The sequence below is a fragment of the Pseudoliparis swirei genome, chromosome 16 (assembly GCF_029220125.1).
Source record: "Pseudoliparis swirei isolate HS2019 ecotype Mariana Trench chromosome 16, NWPU_hadal_v1, whole genome shotgun sequence".
NCBI classification, from domain to species: domain Eukaryota; kingdom Metazoa; phylum Chordata; class Actinopteri; order Perciformes; family Liparidae; genus Pseudoliparis; species Pseudoliparis swirei.
In genome coordinates this window covers 4,082,375-4,106,618 of record NC_079403.1, presented here as the reverse complement: position 1 = coordinate 4,106,618, position 24,244 = coordinate 4,082,375, and the positions used below count along the sequence as shown (strand labels likewise).

Genomic DNA, 24,244 nt, shown 5'->3' with positions numbered 1-24,244 from the left:
ACTCTACTACTTTTTTTTCTTCTTCTTCAGATGAGAGGAAATTGCTGAATTTTGACCTTGCTGTTCTGAGATGTCCTTCTGCGTGATGTCACAACGGAAGAAAATAACCCAATTTTGGAAATCTCATTTTATTTTTTTCTTCTTTTTTTCCACACAGTGACATTGACACATTTCGTAAGTGCGTCAAGTCGGAGCCGGCAGCGGGATGACGGGAGGGCGCCATAATGAGCCATTTGCAAATGAGGATTCTGGTGATTACTTAAATATATTCATCAGGGTCGACTTGACTCGCTCTGTCCGGCCCCGGGGACCGTATTGGCCAACGCACTCCTCACTTCCTGTTCGTCGCCCGCTCGACACGCCCTGATCTTCAGACCGTGATGCTCGACGTACAAAGGCCGAGACAACGAAATCACTGACATTTGATGATTAAAAGAGTCGGCGAAAAATTCCGGGTAACGGAATTCGTTGCGTCTCACGACTACATGGCAGAGGCAGAGGAATCAGTACGGTTGTTGGATTTCCACAACATGTATAGAGCAGAAATAGTCTTTATTTCTTCCAACGCCACTGTAGATATGCCACGCCCCCTTAAGATATGCTAATGATATATATTAATCTAAAATAATAATAAATAAATAAATCAACAGATTAATCGATTATTAAAATTAAAATAATTAGTTGCAGCCTGACTAAATACCCTTCATTTGATTGGTACCCATTGTGAAATATCCTACAATAAGCATTTTAAGGTTGAAAAAAAGGTGTAATACACAGTCCTGTGTGTTATCAGTGTGAACTTACACTTATATTGTATTTAATATTTATTAAATAACTCTTTTTCTGAGATTTTTTAAGGAATGCTAATTTGTTTAATATATATATATATATACAGGACTGTCTCAGAAAATTAGAATATTGTGATAAAGTTCTTTATTTTCTGTAATGCAATTAAAAAAACAAAAATGTCATGCATTCTGGATTCATTACAAATCAACTGAAATATTGCAAGCCTTTTATTCTTTTAATATTTAATAATTTTTTAATTGCATTACAGAAAATAAAGAACTTTATCACAATATTCTAATTTTCTGAGACAGTCCTGTATAACCTCAAATGACACACATGAACGAGAGACAATAATTTGATTAAAAGATTCAACATTTATGTATTTTCAAGTTAAGGTGCGTTCACTTGCAGCGTGGAAACATTTGCGAGTACGAAAGAGCGTTTACGTCGGCTTATATTGTGAGCGTCTTTCTTTTAAAAGCATATTAATTATTTAAAACTCAGCGTAAATGCACATATGAATACAACTCATTTACAGGGTGTGGAGTATACAACCACACACACAAAAAGGCCGCGTATTTATCTTCTTCAATCAAATATCGGTGGCTTTTTATTTCCAGGGATGCATTTTGTTATTGCACGATCGCTGAATGGAGAGAAGAAAAAAATACCCGCGTCACATTTCCTAGTGTGTTTCAGGATTAGCCAAGTAGAGAGAGATCGACTTTACATACGTACATATATAGAGTGCATGTGTTGCTCGATGATGAAGCAGAGGTCAGAGTCCCAGAGGCTGAGTTACATTATTATTCACAGAGACGACATATTTGTTCACATTTGACTTCATGAGCACCGTTGTGTCTGTTTTCTTCTCTTCAAATGGTTTAAATCCAACATCTGGAACATGTTTCAAAGCATGGCAGCGTTCTGCATTGACCCACACACACACACACACACACACACTTTGCTTTTTGATTGACGGCGGTTGACTCTTAAAGCAAAGAGGTGGAAGTCGTCACCATGACGTCATCCGTTAGTTTTAGCACCTTGAGTTCAACATGTTGAGGTTTTTGACAGTCGCCATCTTTGTTTTTTGAGTCGCCATCTTTATTTTTGACAGTCGCCATCTTGGTTTTTTGAGTCGCCATCTTGGTTTTTGTAAGTCGCCATCTTGTTTTTTGACAGTCGCCATTATGGTTTTTTGACAGTCGCCATCTGGGTTTTTGACAGTCACCATCTTGGTTTTTGACAGTCGCCATCTTGGTTTTTGACAGTCGCCATCTTGGTTTTTGACAGTCGCCATCTTGGTTTTTAACAGTCGCCATTATGTTTTTTTGACAGTCGCCATCTTGGTTTTTGACAGTCGCCATTATGTTTTTTTGACAGTCGCCATCTTAGTTTTTCGTCAATCGCCATCTTGGTTTTTGACATGCGCCATCTTGGTTTTTCGTCAATCGCCATCTTGGTTTTTGACATGCGCCATCTTGGTTTTTGACCGTCGCCATCTTGTTTTTTGACCGTCGCCATCTTGTTATTCCAGACTAACTAAGTGCAGCCGAGCTCTCGATGAGACATTTTCCTGTTCCGATAAACTTTCACACAAAAAAGTGATCAGAAACACAGACGACACCCACATCGGACAACGGCATTGTTCTAGCGACCTGTCAATCAAGAGGTCGGCAGCCCTGAAGCATACACCTGGCTCTCTGGCCTGGAGGCATCAAGTTGAGAAGGAGGGTCATTTCTTCATGTATTCGTTGCACTTTAAGTAGCTTTTTTCTTTGTATTTTCATATTATGTCCGGACCATATAAATCAAAATGTGCCTCTTACTCACATGAAAAAGTATTCTTCTGTTTTACAGTTCATTAAATAGAAAAGCAGCTCTACCTGTCATATAGACCTTGGATGTGGACCCCTGAATAAAAGCACTCATGGACTGCATGCATCATTAACTTTGAGCTAAATCCTCTATAAAATGTTTTATTTTTATTTTTATTTGACCCTGAATAAATTGGTTTAGCCGTTCGTTGTGGAGTAACTGCCTCGGAGTCGTATTCCCACTCCGGTCCAGCTCTGGGTTCAGGTGATGTCAGGATTTTATATTGTGGTTTTTCGGGTTTTTCTTTCTTCAAATTAGCTCGATGTGTTGAGGTTGTTTTTTCTCTTCTTCTTCACGAACAGATGCGAGCTGTCTGGAGTGTCTCAGTTCCTCTGGCGTTAAACGCCTTTCTCACCTTGAGAGGAGCCAGAAATGTGTCCCGAGACGGAGACACAACCTCCCTCTGCTTTTTCAGACCCCCCCACACACACACACACACCTACCCCCAGCCCCCGAGATGAATTGTTCTGAATTGTTCTTCAAACCAACGAGATTATTCACATTTTTTATTCTTTTATTAAAAATAATAGTTCTTAAATGGTCCTTTAAAAGACGTGTTTGGTTCTACGAAGAACCAGCTTGAGACACCTTTATAGGTTCTTAGAAGAACTCTTAAAGGAAATGGTTCTTTAAAGAACCCTGGTTTGACAGGTTCTCTGTGGAACCAGAAATAGTGTCTTAAGGAACCATGGTTAAAGGTTCTTTGAGACACCTTTATAGGTTCTTTGAAGAACTCTTTAACCCTTGTGTTGCCTTCGGGTCATTTTGACCCGATTCAATATTTAACCCTCCTGTCGCCTTCGGGTCAATTTGACCCGATTCAATGTTTAATGTCGGTGTTCTTTCGGGAGTCAACAAACAAACATAAAGTACCTCACACTTAAACTTGGAAAACAATATTAATTCTAATAATTTTCTGGAGATTTTAATAGCTGGGGTCATATTGACCTCAAGGGTAAAATATGTTAGTAAATATAAAGGTAACAGGAGGGTTAAACATTGAATCGGGTCAAATTGACCCGAAGGCAACACAAGGGTTAAGACAACATTTCTGGTTCCACAAAGAACCTTTCAAACCAGGGTTCTTTAAAAAAAAACATTTCCTTAAAGAACCATTTTTTGAAGGTGTGAAAGATTCTTTGTGGAACCAAAAATGGTGTCTTAAAGAACCATTTTATAAGGTGCTTTTAGACACCTTTAAAGGTCTTTTGAAGAACTCTTTGAGGAAATGAATCTTTAAAGAACCCTGGTTTGAAAGGTTCTCTGTGGAACCAAAAATTGTGTCTTAAAGAACCATTTTTTATAGGTTCTTTGAGACACCTTTGTAGGTTTCTTGAAGAACTCTTTGAGCAAATGGTTCTTTAAAGAACCCTGGTCTGAAAGGTTCTCTGTGGAACCAAACATGCTGTTTTTAAGAATCATTTAATAAGGTGCTTTTAAACACCTTTGTAGGTTTTTTTAAGAACTCTTTGAGCAAATGGTTCTTTAAAGAACCCTGGTTTAAAAAAGTTCTCTGTGGAGCCAGAAATAGTGTCTTAAGGAACCATGTTTTAAGGTTCTTTGAGACACATTTATAGGTTCTTTGAAGAACTCTTTAAGGAAATGGTGCCTTAAAGAACCCTGGTCTGAAAGGTTCTCTGTGGAACCAAACATGCTGTTTTTAAGAACCATTTTTTAAAGGTTCTTTAAGACATCTTTATAGGTTCTTTGAATAACTCTTTAAGGAAATGGTTCTTTAAAGAACCCTGGTTTGAAAGGTTCTCTGTGGAACCAGAAATGGTTCTTCTATGGCAGTGGTGTCCAAAGTCCGGCCCGCGAGCCAAGCGTGGCACGCGGTCAGATTTCATATGGCCCGCAGCTTCGGTCTTATAATGTATTATCTATGGCCCGCCAGCACTGTTAAATATATAATAAAACTTTCAAATGCAATTCCTCCTTCAACCGCTAGGCTACGGTATTGGACTTATACTTTGGCATCGTTCAAATGTTCGTCTCGCGAGAACAAGGCAACCGTGTGGTAGTTAGTACAGCTTTACTGTTGCACACACTTGTCCAACCTACTTTCAAGCACATGGTGCCGCGAATTCTTCTCCGATCATTTCTACCATGGCAAGTAAAAAGAGGAAAGTTGACAGTGAGGGCCGCCGCTTTCAGGAGAAATGGGAATTACAGTATTTCTTCACTGACACTCGAGGCAATTGTGTTTGCCTAATTTGTCAAGAGACGGTTGCCTCGTTTAAGGAATTTCATGTAAAGAGACACTACCAGACAAAACATGCCAACGCATTTGACAAGCTAACGGCGAGTGACCGCGCTGAAAAAGTGAAGCAACTCAAAGCTGCTCTGGCTTCACAACAGCGATTCTTCACGCGGATTCAAATGAAAACGTTACCAAAGCAAGCTACGAAGTGGCGATGTTAATAGCTAAACATGGCAAACCTTTTACAGAGGGTACGTTTATCAAGGACTGTGTCATGAAAATGGTGGAGAACATTTGCCCCGAGAAGAAGCAAGAATTTATGAACGTTTGCCTGGCTCGTAACACTGTGGCACGGAGAATTGAGGACATATCGTCAGATATTCATAGACAATTGAGGGAGAGGGGAGTTACTTTGGATTATTTTTCATTAGCCTGCGATGAAAGCACAGATGCATCTGACACTGCACAGCTCCTGATTTTTTGAAGAGGAGTCGATGACGACATGAACGTAACAGAGGAGCTGCTTGACCTCCGAAGCCTCAAAGGCCAAACAAGAGGAACGGATTTATTCGCTGCTGTTTGTGCAGCTGTTGAGGATATGAAATGACCATGGAGTAAAGTTTGTGGGATTATTACCGATGGTGCGCCTGCCATGACTGGTGAACGAAGTGGATTGTCCACACTGATCTGCAATAAAGTCGGCGAAGAAGGAGGTTAACGCTATAAAACTCCACTGTATAATTCACCAGCAAAAATTCTGAAATTTGAGCACGTTATGACACCGGCGGCAAAGGCAATAAATTCCATTCGATCTAAAGCTCGATACCACCACCAGTTTCAGCAGTTCTTGCTTGACATCCAGGCTGAATACGGAGACGTAATATATCACAACGATGTGAGGTGGCTCAGTCGGGGGTCTGCATTGAAGCCATTTTTCTCTCTCAGAGGGGAAATCGGACATTTTTTGGATGAAAAGGGGCAACCAATGCAAGAACGGTCAGATCCTGTATGGCTGGCAGATTTGGCTTTTTGGGTTGACATAACGAAGCATCTGAATGCACTGAATGTTAATCTTCAAGGACGAGATGCAGTGGTGAGCCAGCTATCTGCACACATCAAGGCCTTTGGAAGCAAGCTGCAACTTTTCCGAAGACACGTGTCACAATCGGAACCCTGCACTGCACAAGCCTACGATGAACTATTCATACACTCTGTCATATTCATTGAATGTGTTTTAACTCTAAATCTGTCCTTCTGTACACATTACATCTATTGCATCTGTCCATCCTGGAGAGGGATCCTCCTCTGTTGCTCTCCTGAAGGTTTCTTCCCTTTTTTTCCCCCTGAAGGGTTATTTGGGAGTTTTTCCTGGTCCGATGTGAGGTTTTGGGGCAGAGATGTCTATGTGTACAGATTGTAAAGCACTCCGAGACAAATTTGTAATTTGTGAAATTGAGCTATACAAATAAACTGAATTGAATTGAATTGAATTTCCCAGCTTTGAACGAGGTCATTGACAGTTTTCCACAGGACCGCATCGGTGCGCAAATGGAAAAATATGCAGCAGACGTCACATCTCTTTCTGTGGAATTAAACAAACGCTTTTGGGATTTTGCAGCTATTGAAAAGGAGATGTTGCTTTTCTCTTCTCCCCTCTCCGTGGACCCTGATGATGCTCCTCCACAGCTGCAGCTGGAGCTCATAGAGCTGCAGTGTGACGACGAGTGGCGCGGCAGACACCAGCAGCTTTCTCTTGGTGACTTTTACCGGCAGCTGGATAAAGGCAGGTTTCCGGAAATGCGAACACTTGCAAAGAAAATGCTGAGTTTATTCGGCTCCACATATTTGTGTGAGCAGACATTCTCTGTCATGAATGTAAACAAGAGCCGATTGAGGTCAACACGAAGTGACTCCCACTTACGTGACATATTACGCATCTCAACCAGTGCTGTCAAACCCGACTGAAATCCAGATCTCAGTATCACCCTTCTCATTAGTGTCAGTAAAGTTATCTGTTTCTTGGTCAATCTGACATGTGTGTTTTGAACGGTAACATCTGTCACTATTAACACTGAATCCCAAAAGCACAGTTAATATACGCACTTGGACTTATGGCACTTATTTTATTTAACTCTTGAATAAGATTTGGCTAGAACTTTTGATGTTATGTACCTATAGATGTGACACAAACTATTCCTGTCTGAATGATCTTCTGAATTTTGCTCTGTCTTTTACATGTTTTAACAGACAACAGACAGCATTACTTATTACTCCTGTTTAAAATCAAGTTCATGAAAGTTAAAGGTATTTCGTGTAGTTTGTTCAATGTTATCTGACTCCAGATATGAATGAAAGGCAGAATTGTGTTTTTAAAGTTGTTCACGCCTGCCTGAGTGGCTTATATTTGGTTACATTGCCATTTGAAAAATAAAGATGATCGTGACAATGAAAATTGTGCATTATTTGCATGTAACTTTTATGGTTAAAAAATATCCGAAGGGACGATTGGCCCCCGAGCATCTTCACATTATCAAATCTGGCCCTCTTTGAAAAAAGTTTGGACACCCCTGTTCTATGGCGTCACTCTGAAGAACCATATTTGGTTCCAGATGGCTTCCTAATGTTTCTGAGTGTACCTGGGAGCGAATGTAATCTCTTTAAACAGACGCTGAGTCGCATGCAGACAGAAGGGATTGTGGGTCGTGGCGTTGACCCGTCACATTTCAACAGGCTTGGGTTGAGCGGAGAGGATGACTCACAACGAGGGGAACACTCATCGTGGATCCCTCCGCAAATTGCGCAACTGTAACGTTGGGAGCCTTGTGGGGAGGGGAGGGGCGAGATGCGCTCATTTGATTGGTTGAAAATGAGAGCGCCAACTGATTGGCTACAGAGAGGTCTATGTGGACTGCGGGGGATTCTCAAAAACCCCAAAACAAATGTGTAGCGATCCATGAACACACAAATCGGAATTTATTCACGCGTGCATTGGAATTTGCGATTATTGAGACGCCGTTTCTGTAAATCTTCTAATAATCGCGGCACGTGGATAAAACGTTTCCTCGGTTCTGTACGTGTGTGTGTGGCCACATCTTAACTGAAGGTGTAAGGGAGAGAAAAAAACACCGGAAAAAATTAATTGCCTGTCAAACACGATCGTCCCGTAGAACGCGAGGACAGTGAATGCACCTCGACGTGAGCGAGAAAAAAATATGACATAAAATACGACATCATGCCTCAAACCCTTCGTCTATATTTCTCTCGCACACAAAAGAAGACCAAATCAAAACAAAACGCGCCGACCTTGCGTTTAAATCTCTTTTCCAACACTTGTGAGTAATTAAAGCCGATAAGCAGACGGTTATTTTAACCATAATTAGGCCCCCGGAGGTAATTAGGCCCCATTGCAGTAATGACTCCCACTGAGTCATGTGGGGTCGGATGGTCACCCCCCCCCCCCCAAGTCAACAGCGACTTGTCCTTCCAGTACACTACCTCCTACCTCCTACCTCCTACCTCCCATCTGTCCTCAACCCCTCAGCTTTGATTACCTCAAACCTTGAACGCACCACGGGCCGAGATGAGGGCGGGATCCCTCTGATGATGGTTTTTTTTCTTCTTCTTCTTCCTCTCCTCCCCGTGTTTACATGCCAAGTTAAACCACCTCAATTATATCCGTGCAGGAGGAGGAGGAGGAGGAGACTCTTCCTCCCGTCGGGTGTCAGATGAGACAACGCGGCGCTCTCGTGGGCCCGCCGTGTGGACGCTGTACGGCGGCCTCGCGGGAGCCGGGCGGAGAGAAAAAAGTCCCATCTGTTGTATGTTTAACGGCTAAATTCATGAGCTTCTGAAATCGTGCAGCCGGAGAGAAAGAGAGAGATAGAGCGAGAGAGAGAGAGAGGATGGAGCAGACAGCCCCCATCTGCTGGCCAAAAGAAGAAGAAACAACAACAACAACACAGTTTTTTCAATCATCATCCCCATCAACCTCATCCTCATCCTCATCAACATCATCATCTCGCGCTGCAGCCGCACAACATCCAGGGTCCATAGGCATTATGCGATATGGGAGAGAGGGATAGAGAGAGAGAGGGAGGTAGAGGGAGAGAGAGAGAGAGAGAGAGAGGGAAGAGAGGGAGGGAGAGAGAGAGGGAGAGAAGGAAGGTAGAGGTAGAGAGATAGAGGTACAGAGGAAAAAGGGAGAGAGAGAGAGGTTGAGACAACAACACTGTTTTTCAACTCTCTTCCTCTTCCTCATCCTCATCCCGCACAGCATCCAGGCCCATCAGCATCATGCTCCCGTGGTTCATGAGTCTCTGGCGTCGTGTTTTACTCATTGTTTGTTTGTGTATTGTTTGTTTGTTTACTCGTAAACCGGTTCATTGTTCTCGGAGATGGGAGTTCTCTCCTTTCCCCCCGACACTTCAGACCGGTGTGAGCGGCCGACTGTCGGGGGGGATTTCAGTCATCGTCTGCAGGGGGTGGCTGTAGCTCAGTGGGGTGAGGGGGTCGTCCTGCAACCCCAAGGTTGTGGGTTCGATCCCCGCTCTCCCCATTAGTTGCAAGTCGAAGTGTCCTTGAGCAAGGCACTGAACCCCCAGTTGCTTCCCGGGCGCATCACTGCAGCCCACTGCTCCTTAATAACTAAGGATGGGTTAAATGCAGAGAACTAATTTCCCCTTGGGGATTAATAAAAGTATATATCTTAAACAGAACAAGAGAGAAACACACTAATACCCCCCCCCCCCCCCACACACACACACACAGTGGTGACTTCTCTTCATGTCGGTGGAGGCTCAACACTCATCAGGTCGAGGCTACCGGGGTTTGGCAGGCGTCACCGATTCACACATGAGAAACCACATGGAGCGGGGGAGAGTGAGAGGAAGGAAGGGGGAGGGAGAGGGAGAGTGAGAGGGAGGGAGTGGGAGAGAGGGTGAGATATGAGGTAGTATTTTCTTTTTATATAATTAATAAAAGGAGGAATATTGCATAAACGCAAAGGTTTTTAAGCCATTATTGTGTAGAGGGAGAGAGAGAGGAAGAGAGAGAGAGAGAGGAGGGCTACGGCTATTGACATTATCATTTCATACACAGATGATTTTGCATGGTGTGGCGTCTCGGTGTCGGCGCTGTGCGGTACGTTGTGAGGGTCGGGAAGTTCTCAACTGTTAAAAAGTTATTGAAAAGAAAACCAGGATAAATAATCTCTTTTAAAACCCTCACCTCCCTTCTTGTTTTCCTCTTTCTCTAAATCACCAGCGGGGGCAACGTCCTTGATTCTGGCAGCGTTGGGCTGGTAGTGCTTTTAGAGTGTGTGTGTGTGTGTGTATGTGTGTGTTTAGTTCATCGTGTTGTGATGCGAGCTCTTAACACGAGTTCTGGCTCAGTTCTGGAGACAGATGTTCACACATTACTGCAACAAAAATGTCAAAACAAATATTAAAAAGGAGCAACAGTGAGAATCAGATGATTTTTCCCCCACTATATTATAATTATAATATATATTTTTATAATTTAAAAAAGGTGGAATATTGCATGAATGCAAAGAGGTTTAGGCCATTATTGTTCCTGCTTTTATTCTGGCACACTCTGAATTCAGACTTCAAAATAAAATTGTTCATGAAACGACGCCATTGAGTTTTGATGATGATATTTCCCCCAATTATATTCATATTATATATATATATACTTTAAAAAAAAAAAATTTAAGTAGGAATATTGCATTAATGCAACAAAAAAATTGAAAATTAAAGAAAATAATTGGATTAATTAAAAAAGGGAGCGACAGTGAGAATCAGATGCTATTTTCCCCAATTATATTATTATATATATATATACTTTGAAAATAATTCCAAAAAGGAGGAATATTGCATGAATACAAACATTTTTTTTAAATGAATTTAAAAAAGGGAGCGATTTTTCTTTACCATTATTGTTTAATTGCTTTTATTTTGACACACGCTTAATTCAGACTTATTGTGGACGTATTTAAGCCGCATTAGAAATTCATTTTCCGTCTTCTCCTGCCCGGCGGTGACAATATTTTCCGGGTAATTTTGCCGGTGATGTTTTCGCAGAACGGGAACAATGTGAAGGAAACGCTGCAGGCGTCCACTTCAGACACTCCACATTTAATCTCATTTAATTGCACAAAAAAACTGAAGAGAAACTTGAATATTCATTCTCATTATAAATGTTCCGTATAAAAAGGTTAATTGTTTTAGTCCCGTACTTCGAAATATGTCGTAAACTATATTTCTTGGGAATTTTTTTGGGCTTGAAACTAGTAGAAACTGCTTCGTCGGCTTGGAAATGTAAATCAGGAGGGGCGATGGGTACGAGAGAGACGATGCCCTGGTGAATAAAACACAGCTGAGAAGCTGAAAACCTCCCAAAAACGTGACCGAAGGCAAAAACCCACAAACCGTGGAACTAAATACAACACTCCGGAGGCAGCCCCCGGGATCCCAGACAGCGATTACATAACGACGGCTCATCCTTAAGAGCAGTTTAAAACCGGGAAAGTCTCCGAGCAAACATTCGCAAATGTGAAAATGGAAATCCATGCCCCCTGAAAAGTGCATTAACTATTCATGCGGCACATTGGCGATCAAATCACTCTGTTGTTTTTCGCGGTTTTGCAAAAGGCATCCTTCCCATTAAACAGTTTTTTAAGTACTTGACACTCTCTTTAACGCCGCGTGGCACTTCCATTGTGTACATTTAAAATCATGCATCCAAAGTTTAAATCGTTTTCTTTTTTTCTTTTTATCGAATTCCCCTCCACCGTGACGTCGGATGCTTTTCCCCTTCTTGACTGTCTGGAAGTGAGGAGGAGCGCAAACAGATTTAATCAGCATCCACTTAGCACCGAGGACATGTTTTGGGATGAATCTAACATGTCTGAAACAACAAATGCAAAATATCATAAAATCAAAGGTTGCGACAAATTAAAATCCTCAACACTATTGAACATGGCCAATTAGGGAACGCCGTGTCATAAGTAGGGCTGGGAACCGAGAACCGGTGCCAATATGAGGTCCCTCTGTAAACACGGCGACCGGTGATGACGAGAGCAGCCTGAACTCAGATGAGTACCGTAGAGTTGATTGCAAGTCTTGTGTTCATAAAAGTAGGCCGACAAATAATACATTAGCCATTATAACCATGTTTAAGCTAGCTAGTAGCTCGCGCTAGCTCGTAGCTTGCGCTAGCTCATAGCTTGTGCTAGCTCATAGCTCACGCTAGCTCGTAGCTTGCGCTATCTCATAGTTCGTGCCATCTCGTAGCTCACGCTAACTCATAGCTCACGCTAACTCGTAGCTCACGCCAGCTCGTAGCTCGAGCTAGCTACGAGTCTGATATCTGTTTTTCGTCAGTGCTCCAAGAGAACGGCTTTTTTAAAGTATCGGTTCAGGCATCGGTATCGTTTTAAAAGTACCGGTTTAGCACCGGTATCGAAAAAACCCAAACGATACCCATCCAAAATCATTAGTTAGTCACATGGTCTTACAGCTCTCTGAGACCTCACTCTGTGTGTGTGTGTGTGTGTGTGTGTGTGTGTGTGTGTGTGTGTGTGTGTGTGTGTGTGTTCTTCAAGGAAACGCGTTGCTTTCCCATTCGTCCCCGACGGCTCGCGAGCCGGAGATGAATCATTGTGATGTTTCTTCCAGCCAGACTGGAGAAAGCCACATTGCACTAACGTCAGCGGGAGGCAGACTGCTCTCCGTGAGCCGCGGCGAAGGAATGAAAGTCTAAATCGTAAAAGAAAAAAGAAAGAAGTAGAAAGACCGGACGAGCTGGATGACGACGACAGCGCAGAAACGGCGAGTGAAAAGGTTCAGGACTCACGGATGCTTTCAGGTGTCAATGTCTGGTTTCAATCAATAATAATTCACTTTCTTTTCCCGCGTTTACTTTTAGTTGTCGTCGGAAAAAGAGAAGCCGAAAAGCATCCAAGCGTCTCGCTGGCGTCAAACCTACGGAGAACGCCTCCCACCTCTGACCACGTGGCACCTGATTGGCCCGTTCGTGCATCGCTTGATGTTGTGAATATTCACAGCGCTTTACTCGCGTGACAAGTCGTGGTTTATTCCCGTCATTCGCGCCTTAGAGGGGGCGGGGCTTATCTCTGTGGCTTTGCCCCATGGAAACAGTTATCATCTCCTTCATCCACCATGAAGAACTAACCACTAGTTCTGCTTCATACTTGTTGAGGAAGTCCCACAACCAATCAGATGTCACCCTCATTTTCAACGAATCACATGAGCCTCATTAGCTTCATTCGCGCCTCAGAGGGGGCGGAGCTTATCTCTGTGGCTTTACCCCATGGAAACAGCTATCATCTCCTTCATCCACCACCTCTAGTTCTGCTTCATACTTGTTGAGGACGTCCAACAAACGTCTGAACATCTAACGCCCTCGTGTTTGGGTTCATAACATTAATATATATATATATTTATACATGACATCACCCGTAGGCTCACACAGCTCGGTGACTTCCACCTCTACGTCTGAATAACTGTCTCTTCACCAACGGAGGAGCAGCTCAATGCTGATTGGCTTTCGCACAATTCGCGCCGCCACCTGATGAAGAGTTGCGTTAATCGCACCATTCGCTGATGGTGTGACCGCAGCATGAGGCCTACTTAACGTTTACCTGTTACTCTAAAACTAAAGCTTTCACATAATGTACATACCCAACCATACGTGCCTGTTGTTGTCAGTTTATGATGCAATATAATAAGACTGAATGGCAACAATGGAAAACTCCTACAGAGATCTATAAATATATATATAACATGCAGGGAATACTATCTTTCACTTGACCACGAAAGAAATGCTCCAAATGAAAGACGATAAGGGTTTACAGCGTTTAACAACCAACATATATTATTTCTATTGGGATAAATATGGCGGCGACGAGTCCTCTTGGTTGATAATTGGAAAACAGAGCGTGGCAGTGGCGGGCGGGGTCTGCCAGCGTGATCAATGTCGATACTTCCCTCCAAACAATAATGTCACGGAAAAAACCTTTACTTGATCATGTGGAACTTAAGGTACCCGCTGGAGAATATCATAATAGATGGCAGGAGATTGGACTTGAATGCCAATATCATGATTCTCTTCTTTTTAAAAATCTTTAAATGTCAAGGCACAGTCGTCTGTATCCATTTCCACTTTGCTCTAAAAGACACATTTAGTTTTTTCCTTTCTTTAAATTCAACCAGAAACACAGTTTAGATGAACCTCGCGATCCGAGAGGAGCTTATGTAATGGTTAGATTGGTGCAGTAAAGCACTCAAGAGTGATCATTTAAAATATATATATTACGGTGCGGGTACATATTCATACCTTCAACGTTCCTGCATGTTCGGTGCTCACCGTTAGCCGGCATTGTTTAGGTTTCTGTATTGACGTTTTTACAAGTTCGGAACCAATGGCGGAGTACAATAAGTGTGTGTAGTAGCAACTTAAACAACCTGAACAAACTGACTTCCTAGACCTGCCCGCTATTAGTGAGCAGGTAGAATACATTAGCAGGTGGACGGGTATTTAAAGGCCACATATCTAATGATACTTGGTGGAGAAACTTAGCGGCTAACGGTAGACTAGAGGTAATAACGAGCATACGAGTCACTAGACACTCCCAACACGTTATCCGTGGTCATTGGCAGATACCCTCCAATCATTACATTACATCACATGTCACTTAGCTGATGCTTTTATCCAAAGTTAATTACAATAAGTTCATCAACCAAGAGTACAAACTCAGAACAACAAGAATCCAGAAAGTACCATTTCTTCAAGAAAGTCGAACTACAAAAGTACCATAAGTCATACCATAGGTAGTACCATAGGTAATATTATAGGTAGTACCATAAGTAATACCATAGGTAATACCATAAGTAATACCATAAGTAATATTATAGGTAGTACCATAAGTAATACCATAAGTAATACCATAGGTAGTACCATAAGTAATATTATAGGTAGTACCATAAGTAATACCATAAGTCATACCATAGGTAGTACCATAAGTAATATTATAGGTAGTACCATAAGTAATATCATAAGTAATACCATAGGTACTACCATAGGTAATATTAAAGGTAGTACCATAAGTAATACCATAAGTCATACCATAGGTAGTACCATAAGTAATATTATAGATAGTACCATAAGTAATATCATAAGTAATACCATAGGTAGTACCATAAGTAATATTATAGGTAGTACCATAAGTAATACCATAAGTCATACCATAGGTAGTACCATAAGTAATATTATAGGTAGTACCATAAGTAATACCATAAGTAATACCATAGGTAGTACCATAGGTAGTACCATAAGTAATATTATAGGTAGTACCATAAGTAATACCATAGGTAGTACCATAAGTAATATTATAGGTAGTACCATAAGTAATACCATAAGTAATACCATAGGTAATACCATAAGTAATATTATAGGTAGTACCATAAGTAATACCATAAGTAATACAATAGGTAATACCATAGGTAATACCATATGTAGTACCATAGGTAATACCATAAGTAATACCATAGGCAATACCATAAGTAATACCATATGTAATACCATAAGTAATACCATAACTAATACCATAGGTAATACCATAAGTAGTACCATAGGTAATACCATGAGTAATACTATAGGTTAGAGTCATTTCAGTGCCGCTGAAGTGCTAATCTGTGTTTTAATCCAGGTATAGTCGGAAGAGATGTGTTTTGAGGTTCTGGCGGGAGACGAAGAGACTTCCCGCTGTCCTGATGTCAGTGGGGAGCTCGTTCCACCAATGAGGAGCCAGGACACCAAACAGTCTGGATTTTGTCAAAAGCACTCGAGATGGCCGGTGTTTTGGGTTTAATTGGTGACTTTCAGCCAATCGTGTCCGTTGTTGCTCTTCGTCACTTAAGGCGATGGTTGGGGACGATGATGAACACGGATGGGTATGTATTTTCAATGTATTGACGGACACCTTTTCCAGCTGCTGCAATCACTACAAAGCATTAATTTGGCTGAGTCAGCAGTTAATACATTCATCTACCCAAGTGTTCCCTTTATTACACCACCAACGTGAGTCAAATAGCCCTTGTGGTTGCAGAGATATACCCTTTTTTTAGTATGGGGATGCAATTTTCGAGTGGAGGCCTGAAAAATAGATGTTTTCTAAAAAGTGTTTTGGTGATCTTAACGGAATTTTGTAGAAAAACCGCAAAGAAATCTGACATGTTCGATGCAGTTTGACAGATTTATTTCAATGTCTAAAGGTTGCCGAGTCGTCCTGGAACGCACTAATAGTGTCGATGACATCGTCCGTATCACCGCATCTCGCGTTCCCAAGACGTTATCCAATCACAAGGACCTGAGATCCACAGTGTTTTGGGTTTAATTGGTGACTTTCAGCCAATCGTGTCCTTTGTTGCTCTTTGTCACTTAAGTCGATGGTTGGGGTCGATGAGGAACACGGATGAGTCTGTATTTTCAATGTATTGACGGACACGTTCACAACTTCACATTCGATACATGTTTTCCAGCTGCTGCCATCACGACAAGCAACCGCAGACGCATTTGCCTGAGTCAGCAGTTAACACATTCATCTACCCAAGTTTTCCCTTCATAATACCACCAACGGTATTCAAATAGCCCTTTTTTAGCATGGGTATGCAATTTTTCTAGTGGAGGTCTGAAAAATAGGTTTGTTTTTTTGTGATTTTATCGGAATTGTGTCGAAGACCGCAAAGAAATCTGACATGTTCGATGCAGTTTGACAGTTTTATTTCAATGTCTAAAGGTTGCCGAGTCGTACTGGATCGCACCATCGGCCGTATAACGGCATCTCACCTTCCCAATCGGGGCGCGTGTCTGTTAAGAAATCAAATGTCAAAAGGCATCCATTATTTATGTCCGAAACCCACACCGACAACAGCACACCGCAGCAGTAAAAGCGAGGGATTATTTTCACCCTGTCCCACAATGCTGGATTTCGAAGCAGATTGCACCTCTGGCGAGACACATCACGCAACTTTTCAAAAGCTATAATTCATACTCGCAGATAAAAAAATACCCTCCGTTGTCAGGCCGAGACCGTGACTGACCGCCCTTTGTTCATTATATGTGAAGAGACTTCATGTTTGGGAGGAAAAAGCTTTCTGGGTGGACCGTGAACTCTCGATGCATCCAGCTTTTAAGATCGATTTCGGCAAGAAAAAAACGTAAAAACAAGGTGATCCCGCGACTTAGAAATCCACTTCCATGATGTTACTTGTGAGCGTCTGACATGCCCCGGCATTCACCCCCCGTTATGGATCCAGCTGCAAAAAATACTGGGTCCTTCCTGCAGGCAATTCCCTGAAGGCGACTTCATACACATAGAAATGTAATGGTTCTTAAATGGTTCTTTAAAAAGGCTTTGTGGTTCCACGAAGAACCATCACCGACTGAATAATATTTTTTTCATTTCAGGCACCATTATAGGTTCTCTGAAGAACTCTTTAAGGAAATGGTTCTTTAAAGGACTGTGGTTTGAAAGGTTATTGATGGAACCAGAAATGTTGCCTTAAAGAACCAATTTGTTAAGCTTCTTTGAGACAACTTTATAGGTTCTTTGAAGAACTATTTAAGGAAATGGTTCTTTCAAGAACCCCGTTTTAAACGGTTCTTTAGGGGACCAGTATGGTGCCTTAAAGAACCAATTTTGTAAGGTTCTTTGAGACACCTTTATAGGTTATTTAATGAACTATTAAAGGAAACAGTTCTTGAAAGAACCCTGGTTTGAATGGTTATTTATGGAACCAGAATTAGTGCCTTAAAGAACAGATTTGTTATGGTTCTTTAAGACACCTTTATAGGTTATTTGAAGAATTATTGAAGGATATGGTTCTTTCAAGAACCCTGTTTTGAAAGGTTCTATGTGGAACCAGAAAGGTGCCTTAAAGAACCATTTTTTATCTTCTTTAAGACCCCTTTATAGGTTCTTTGAAGAACTATTTAAGAAAATGGTTCTTTAAAGAACCCTTTGATTCTTCGTGGAACCAGAAATGGTTCTTCTACGCCATCACTCTGAAGAACCATTTTGGGTTCCAGATGGCCCCTTCATGTTTGTGTGTAGCAGGTTTTTTTGTCGAAGCCTTCCTCCGCTCCACACCTCCAGTTTACTACTGAGGATTTCTCTTAAGTCTCCAAGTTAGAAAACCACCCTCATGACATCATCCGGCGTTCCCCCTCCAGAGGCAGCGCGTGATTAGATTGGGTGGAATTGGTGCACATTTTAATTTGATGTGTATGTGAAACCCTGTGTGGTGATGGGAAGATTAAGAATGTTATCGTCGAGCATTGCGATGAAATGCGCTCACAATGTGTTGGTACTGGTGAATTTCCATTATCAGGTCAAATTCATGACTCAACATGGTTTGTTTGGGGGTTTTACAAGAAAAAATGTGTCCTATCTGTGATGCAACAATAAGAAATGTGTATATTATAAAAAGGTGAAATGATTCCAATATGATTGCACCGTATTTTGGGGATTTCCATGGTTAAAATTGTGAATAGGTAGGATAATATGTGACATAAAATTCTCATAGGGTCATTTTAAAAGAAATTGGGGGCATTTAACCTGTGTTAAAAAAAATTATATATACTTATTTGTCATGAAAATGGCAATAATAAGACTATTAGGCAGTAGTTTAGAGTTTAAAAGTGTTTTCTTAGAAAACATAAATCAGACAATCATATTCATATGTATTGTTATTTATTCGTGGTTATTTAATATTATAATTTTTTTTAAACAACTATTAATAATTCTAACTTATTTATTAGGTTTTTTTCAATTCAAAATGATATATATATATATATTTTTGTGTGTACCTACCTAGTACAGGTAATACAGATAGTACACAGACAACAAAGAAGAAAAACCAAACGCTGTTGAATTATTAGAGGAAATTATTAGGGCATTTTGATATCAGGGGCAAAATGATATTTCTTAGGGGCAGTTTTGACCTTTGCCCCTTGTGTATTTACGACGCTGAGCGATTGTATGACGAGAGAATCTGAATATCGAGCATCGACCACGACGGCTTATAAGGAACTCTCAGCTGCTTCATTTCACTGCGTTGTGGCTCCAGATTTAATTATATTAAATGTTACTTTCCACTGCTTCAAAGTTGAGGTCAGCTGCTCCGCGGCGCTGCTGCGATGTAAGCCCCGCCCCCCGCGTCTCACACGTGGGAAAAGAGAGTGATAATGGCTTTAAAGTGGGAATAAAGTACCCGCTGAAAGGAATAGCAGCGGGGGGGGGGGGGGGGGGGCGGGGCCTCTTGAGCACGCCGCCTTTAGTGCGAGCCTCGATGATCACATACTGCATGTCATTGTGTTGCGCAATCGCTGCTGATTGATGGGCGAAAAATGTCATCCCGTTAGCCGGGAAAGAGCTTCTCCAAAATTGTGGGCGGCGACGTACAGATTCTGGAACCCAGTGATGGACGTGTGTGTTTACTGATCCCCAAAAGGTGTGCAGCAAGTTCTTCACCAATAATCCACACAGTGAAGAGGTCAGGAACATATGAATGTACCGGAGTCCAGTCCCCATGGGGGAATAGGGCCCCTACCGATGTCCCCGGGGCCCCAATTAAAGAAACTCCTCATCAAGAGACTCCCTCTGTGCTTCTGTACACACATGTAGATAACGTGAGAATCACTACGGGAATACTGGGGAAATAGAAATCCACAGCTTTTTTTCTTCTTCTTTTTCCACACACACACACACACACACACACACGTAGCCCCACAGCAGTCACGTGACACTTTTGCAAACACATCTGAGATCACCTTGTGAGAAAATAAATAAATAACATGTAGGCCTACAACAACAAAAAAGGATGATTGGCAGCCAATAGGATCACCAGGAGCCGATCGATGCCACATTAACCAGGACGGGCCGAGCATCTGGCACCACTTTGGTCTCGCACATATCGTTTTACGCACGCGCGCGCGCGCGCGACTGTCGGGCCATTCGAATGACTGAAGGCGTTCACTCAACTCAAAAAGCCCAATCTCGTCTTTGTGTGTTTTCTCCCTGGAAGAAGAAGGGAAAAAAGAAGATGGGATCTGGCGCGGGGAGAGGGAGGGAGAGAGAGAGAGAGAGAGAGAGAGAGAGAGAGAGATCGACTTCTAGAGGGGCTGCAGTCAGAGTGGACTCCTGTTTCCTGCAGTGCGCGTAAATGTCAGTCTGGCTACACCGGTGTGCGGCACACGCGCAGCCCGGTGGCGTTCCGACGCGCACCCTGTTACGCACGGCCCGTCCATCATCCACGACTCCACCGGGGCGCCGTGCGCAACGACACCCCGGGGACACGTAGGGCTGGGGGGGGGGGGGGGGAGCCACGTCCCCTCTTTTTAATAATATATACATATATATATTTAAATGTATGCAAGAAAAGTGCGCGCTCCCCTGCTTCTTCTTCCCTCCTTCTCCCTCTTCTTCCTCCACCTCGCCCGTGTCTTTCTGCTCCGTGCCCACCACGAGCTCACCGGGCGAAATGTGTGCAAATGCGCACGCGCGCGCACACACACACACACAACCACACATAAGTCAAACATGCGCACGCGCTCCCGTCGCGCGCACACAAACAGGAGCTCCTATTCATTTGGCCATGCTCCGTCAACACGCCGCAACGCATTGGGGCTGTGTGTGTGTGTGGGGGGGGGGGGGGCACACGCTGTCACGCGCACAGGTGCAAAGGCACACACAAAAAACTTACACTGGCACACAGATAACAGCTCAAAAGACTCGCGCAACTTATTTCTCTCTCTCTTACCTGTCCGCGGGAACGCGCACGGCGGCCGATCAGCGGCGAAAAAAGGGCACACGAGTTTGAGTTAGTTCCTCCTTTCCTCGTTTCCTCGTTTCCTCCGTGTCTCCTTCAGTCGAAAAGTAACGCTGCCATCCTCTCCGGAGCGGAGCTTGACTGCGCGGCTCGCGGAGAGCCGATACTCTCCCCTCTCTCTCTCCCCTCTTTCTCTCTCCTCTCTCTCTCTCTTCGCCCTGGTGTGTACGCGCGCGCGTGCGTTGCGAACAGGACGAGCGAGCGGAGCCGGTGCGTGTGCGCGCATCTCTCCCTCCCCGAAGCTTCCTCCAATCCTAACCCGGCTGCAGCGGCGGCTCGAGCCGAGGGAGGCGCCCGATTGGTCGGTTCTCAGATCAATCCGTGGCCATCAGGCTCGGACCGGCCTCCTCTCGCCTCCTCGCACCTCCTCTCGCCCCCTCCCTCTCTCTCTCTCTCTCCCTCTCTCTCTCCCTCTCCTCCTCCTGCTACTCTGTTAACACGTGATTATATAAGATAGTGATCAGGAAGCGATACGTTATCCCGGTCTCGTTTTCCTACACGCGCGCGCGCACACACACACACACACACACACACACACACAAACAGACACACACCTTCCTAGACTGTCCCGTAGGATGGAAACAAGAAAACTACACCCAATGCTCCAAATGTGTTGGGGCTGCAGACTAAATGTTGCAATGATGTATTATATATATCAGTGGCGGGCCGTGGGCCTGGGCCTTCAGTGAGGTCCTACACAGTCCCACCCGAATTAATCCACCTCTTATTACTATCATTATGATGCCATGGCTCTAGACCAGGGCTGCTCAATACGTCGATCACGGCGTAGTATTGGTAGATCGCATGACATTAAAAAAAATTGGCCCGCCCCCGTCATTTTCTCAATAGCACGTCTTTGTTTATTTATTAAACTAAACAGCCGTCTGATGTTGATCGTATCCAGGGTTGGAGTGGGGCCACTTTTCAGCCCGGGAATTTCAGGCTCAAGACCAGCCCACTTTTTTTATGGTAGTGGAAATTGGATAATGCAATGCAAATACTTGCGCACCGGCATCGAGCCGAGAAGAGTTGTTGACGGGGGGGGGGGGGGGTGCAAGTGACTATTTTTTTGCTCCGTCCCGATGCGCGCAGACCGGCGTCGGAGCTCTGCAGCGACCGCGATCAACCTATCGAAGTGTCAACAAATAAAATTCTCGACCGGCCCAGAAGTGAAGCGGCCCACCGGGAACTCTCCCGATTCTCCCGATTACCCACCCCGGGTCTGATCGTATCTACACAACAGCATGTCATTTCTCTCGGCTCTCCGTCTCGCGCGCTGCAGAATGCGCGCATCATGACGGAGAAAAAGAAGAAGAAAAAAGTCACTTGCACTAGTTTGTTCACTAAACAGGGCATTGTCGCACCCAAAGCAGATTTCAAGTATATGCTCGACCAAATCGACATCTTCTCCTCCTTCCGCCATTGTGGGTTGAAAAAACAGCTTTGTAGTCCGCGAATTAATTCCTTTATCAAATTCAGTTTCCTAGTTCTGAGGTTCTGCATATACCTGCCCATAGGACCCGCCTCTCAATATTGGTAATCCAATCAAAAGACGTGCAGCACTCCGCCTGCTAGCTGGCTCCTGTGCCGGTTCCGGGCCTTCTCGAAGGCCTAGAGGAGCCAACTCTAAAGCTGATTGGTTGACACAACATCGTCATTCCCATTCACTTGAAGCTACCAGCGCCCGCAATGTTGATTCTGAAGGCCTAAGGGCAGATTTTAGCCCCCTGGCAACACACGATGGCTGAATATGATTGGATAAAAGATCTAACATAAAGACCAGCCCTCCAAATCTCAACCTGGCGCTGGCAGCAGCGCAACCAAGAGGAACGCTATGAAATTAAGAGAATAACTCTTACTCGGGAATAATTGAATACATATTTGTGGGGAAATATATTTAGAAAAAAATATATATTCTGATGATGTTTAGGCCAGCAGAGAAGGCCTTGCTGGCCCTGACGGCCCGCCACTGATATATATATATATGTATATATATATATATATACATATATACATATGTATACATATAGAGAACTAATTTCCCCTTGGGGATTAATAAAAGTGTATATTATTATTATATACATATGTATATATTTGTATGTATATATATCTTTTTTTATATGGATATATATTTCTATATATATATTTCTATATATATATTTATACATATATATGTATATTTATATATATTTATACATGTATATGTATATATATTTATACATATATATGTATATATAGTTCTATGTATATATATATATATATGTATGTATACACACATATACAGGACTGTCTCAGAAAATTAGAATATTGTGATAAAGTTCTTTATTTTCTGTAATGCAATTAAAAAAACAAAAATGTCATGCATTCTGGATTCATTACAAATCAACTGAAATATTGCAAGCCTTTTTTTTTTTTATATTGCTGATTATGGCTTACAGCTTAAGAAAACTCTAAAATCCTATCTCATACAATTTTAATATTTCCTCAGACCAAGTAAAAAAAAAGATTTATAACTGCTGAGTGTTTGTCAAGGCTCAGGAAACCCTTGCAGGTGTTTCGAGTTAATTAGACAATTCAAGTGATTTGTTTAATACCCTACTAGTATACTTTTTCATGATATTCTAATATTTAGAGATAGGATATTTGAGTTTTCTTAAGCTGTAAGCCATAATCAGCAATATTAAAAGAATAAAAGGCTTGCAATATTTCAGTTGATTTGTAATGAATCCAGAATGCATGACATTTTTGTTTTTTTAATTGCATTACAGAAAATAAAGAACTTCATCACAATATTCTAATTTTCTGAGACAGTCCTGTATATACACACATATATTTTTATATATATTTATATACACTATCGTTCAAAAGTTTAGGGTCACTTAGAAATGTCTTTATTTTTCAAAGAAAAGCACTGTTTTTTCAATAAAGATTACATTAAATTAATCAAAAATACACACTGTACATTGTTAATGTGGTAGATGACTATTCTAGGTGGAAACGTCTGGTTTCTAATGAAATATCTCCAGAGGTGTATAGAGGCCCATTTCCATCAACTATCACTCCAGTGTTCTAATGGTACATTGTGTTTGCTAATCGCCTTAGAAGACTAATATCTGATTAGAAAACCCTTGTGCAATTATGTTAGCACAGCTGAAAACAGTTATGCTGGTGATATAAGCTATACAACTGGCCTTCCTTTGAGCTTGAAGTTTGAAGAACAAAATTAATACTTCAAATATTAATCATTATTTCTAACCTTGTCAATGTCTTGACTATATGTTCTATGAAATGTTCAATTCATTTGATAAATAAAAGTGTGAGTTTTCATGGAAGACATGAAATTGTCTGGGTGACCCCAAACTTTTGAACGGTAGTGTATATATATACAGGACTGTCTCAGAAAATTAGAATATTGTGATAAAGTTCTTTATTTTCTGTAATGCAATTAAAAAAACAAAAATGT

The 24,244-nt window shown here is 42.2% G+C and overlaps 1 protein-coding gene across 2 annotated transcripts in view; it reads right to left on the bottom strand.

Annotated features, from left to right (window-relative positions):
* The window catches only part of LOC130206293 (cadherin-18), a 129,936-nt gene that overhangs the window by 87,521 nt on the left and 18,171 nt on the right, over positions 1-24,244 (bottom strand). Inside the window, exon 1 of one of the 2 annotated variants that reach the window (XM_056434197.1) lies at positions 20,713-20,827. The exons of the other annotated variant lie outside the window; for it this stretch is intronic. The gene's annotated coding sequence lies outside the window, so the exon portion shown is untranslated. Of the gene's footprint in view, positions 1-20,712; positions 20,828-24,244 lie in introns of those variants that run through there. 2 annotated transcript variants of the gene reach the window in all.